Below are 3495 nucleotides of genomic sequence, written 5' to 3' on the forward strand. Positions count from 1 at the left end.
AGGTGTTGATTTTCAGAAAGATGTTTCTAAGGATTCCCGATTTTCGGTTAAGGGATTTATGAGGATGCCCGATTTTCGATAAAGGGTTTGTGAGGATGCCTGATTTTCAGTAAAGAGGTTTCTAACGATGCCTGATTTTCAAAAAAGGAGTTTGTGAGAATACCCAATTTCTGATAAGGGGTTTGTGAGGATGCCCGATTGTCAATTAAGGGACTTGTGAGGATGCCCAATATTCAAGAAAGCGGTGTGTGAGGATGCTCGCAAACAGCATGAAACTCGTTATTCACAACTGTAAGCACAATACCTGCAGCCACGCACATCATGTAGGGCTGAAGATGCAGCTCCAGCCAGCACAGGCTGGCCCTGGTGGTGCACTGCCCTGAGGTCTCAGCCTGGGATAACTCTGCTCTCCATCGCACGCCGAGTGCTGCCTGCACCAGCAGCCCCTTCTGCTGACTTGTGCCAGGCCGTGGGAGATAATGCCACAGCTCCACTGTTAACGCCACGGTGCTGCATTGCAGGGTGGGAAGTGAGACCCCGACAGTGCCTACTGGGACTGGAGAAATGCTGTCTCTTAGCAAGCTGAAAGCCTGGGAAGGAACTCTTAGTTCTCACATCAAACAGGTACTTCAGAACCCTGTAGGAGAAAATTCCACTAGCAGTAGCCCTGTCAGCTCATACATTCCCATTGCAGGACCAACTACGGTACTGTACAGCTGTGCACCAGAGCACTCCATGGCTTGCACCACCACCTACTTGCATTAACAGACTAGTTCAACAAACCCTGGCGATGAGTCCAAGATTTGTCCTAGGCTAAGATGACAGCAAGCATGGCGTGATGCAGTGGTGATGTCTTTTCCCTACCTCTCTAACAGAACATGCCATCAGTTCCTCCAAACGCCCTTGCTTCCAAGCATCCTCTCTTTCCTAGTTCATGTATTGAGTGACCAAAAAATAAATAAATAAATAAAGGAATGCATGGCATGCTGCTTCTCTCTCTCTCTCTCTCTTTTTCTCTTTTTTTTTTTTTTTTTTTTTAATAGACTGGACATCTGAGATGCTAGGGAATGAAGAAAGAATGATGCAGTTATCTAGAAAAAGCACAGAATACTGCATGGGAATGAAGCAGCTCATACAGCATCAATACAGGCCCAGTCAGCTTTTGAGGGGGGAAAACAGCAGTGAAAATTTTGCTCTGCTGTTTATACTGATTCAGAAATGCAGCCACAAGTAGTATCGGAAAGAATTGTGGCTTTTTGTTTGTTTTTTATCACCGTAGCTGTAGAAAAAAAAAATGGGGGCAATGTCTGTTATTGCTATTCTATAGTACTGCTAATGCTGTCAGGTCACACTGATTTAGATGTATTTATTGAGGTCAGCTGTCAGAACCTTTTATTTTAGAATCATAGAATCACAGAACGGTTCGAGTTGGAAGGGACCTCAAAGCCCATCCAGTTCCACCTCTCCTGCCATGGGCAGGGACACCTCCCACCAGACCAGGCTGCCCAAAGCCCCATCCAGCCTGGCCTTGAACACTTCCAGGGATGGGGCATCCACAGCTTCTCTGGGTAACCTATTCCAGTGCCTCACTGCCCTCTGAGTGAAGAATTTCTTCCTAATGTCTAATTTAAACTTACCCTCTCTTAGTTTAAAACATTCCCACTTGTCCTATCCCTACCCTCCCTAACAAAGAATCTCTCCCCAGCTTCCCTGTAGGCCCCCTTTAGGTACTGGAAGGCCACTGAAAGGTCTCCCTGGAGCCTTCTCTTCTCCAGGCGGAACAACCCCAACTCCCTCAGTCTGTCGTCATTTAAAAAGAAAAGAAGCTGATGAGGCAGGTTTTGCACCCAAAAATCAGTCACACAATGAAAACAAAATGATTTATTTCAAGAAAAACATGACAAAGAGTAGCATTCATTTACAAACAACAATAACAAACTCGAAATCAAGGTCTCTTGGTAGACTAACCACCTTTCATGTTTTTCTGGGTTCTTACTATAACCAGTACTATAGACCAGTCTTAAAATATCTATATTTGCTCAGGCTTAGAGTACAATACCCTTTGATATCTATGGTTTCAAACTGCCAAATTTATTGCTTCTGCTACTGGGAGATATTTTGCCATTTGCCTGTATTTTCTTGAGTCTGAATAATGAAATGTAACCAAAATTTAACCTTTTTTATACTCTGCGCTACTTTAAACAGTCACTTTAAACTGTGAAATTGTCTTTTATTTGGAACATTTCAATTCAGAGATATTCAGATTTATAGAACAAGGTGTGTGTGTGGAGGATTTTGGCTCCAGTACTCTTAGTTGTGCACCTTAAAAATCTTTCTTTAAAATACTTGTCTCTTCAGCTGCCACCATAGTAGCAAGTTTCCTCCATAGAAAGCGAGTAGAATTTCCACCAAAATTCTGCTGTGGAGATAAACTCTTGATGCCTTTCTGCAGAAATCTGCATTATTAGGTGTTGACAGCTATAAACACAGAACAAGCTGACTGAAGCAGATCCAGCCCTTTCAGGCCCATGCCTGGGGGTTACCAACCATGCTTCGGGACATCTGAATATGATGCGTTGTCATTTCTGAACTGCTGCAGTTTGCAATCCAGCTTGTTAAAACAGAAATTAGCAATGGTTTAATAAAGTGGTTGTTAAACTGCTGCTATTCAAGAACTACTCTTTGAGCCACCTTCGCTTGTTCAGGAGAGCAGCACATTCACTCCCAATTTGTGCTGCTGACTTGGGTCATTCAACAGCGCTGCTAAAATACCACATAAACACCACCAGTCATCACTACAGGAAGAAGCATTCATAGTTTTGCTTCCCTGCTTTTTTTTTTTTTTAGGACACAATGACTGATACCTGTAACTTTTGCCTTCTGTTGGCCATACTAAAATATTCCTGACCACAGATTTTTCTCTACTGCATGCCTAGTCTGTTGAAACTGTGTGTAAGAGCGTTATGTAGACTTGGAAAGGAACATCAGCTCAGATATTTGATTGCCTCCCTCTAGTGGCTGTTATTGGGGAATAAAAATAGGGCTGAGATGAAGTGAACCCTGATATTAAATAAGTGTATTAGCCACTAGCTTAAGATCAAAGGAAGTAAACTTGGGAAGAATACTCAAGCTATATCAAAACATGACACAGAATTACTGAGTTATTGCCATAGCACAATTACCCTCTTCCAGTCCTGAAAATATGTATCTTGCCACTGTCTTCCCCACTTTGTGTCCTACATGGGATGATCTACGGACACAGGTGGGCCAAAATCTGTGTATAGCGGCATTTTATTTTATTTTATTTTATTTTATTTTATTTTATTTTATTTTATTTTATTTTATTTTATTTTATTTTATTTTATTTTATTTTATTTTATTTTATTTTATTTTATTTTATTTTATTTTATTTATTTTATTTTATTTTATTTTATTTTATTTTATTTTATTTTATTTTATTCTATTCTATTCTGTTTAGTTTAGTTTAGTTTAGTT

This window comes from Oxyura jamaicensis, chromosome 2 (assembly GCF_011077185.1).
Source record: "Oxyura jamaicensis isolate SHBP4307 breed ruddy duck chromosome 2, BPBGC_Ojam_1.0, whole genome shotgun sequence".
Lineage (NCBI taxonomy): Eukaryota > Metazoa > Chordata > Aves > Anseriformes > Anatidae > Oxyura > Oxyura jamaicensis.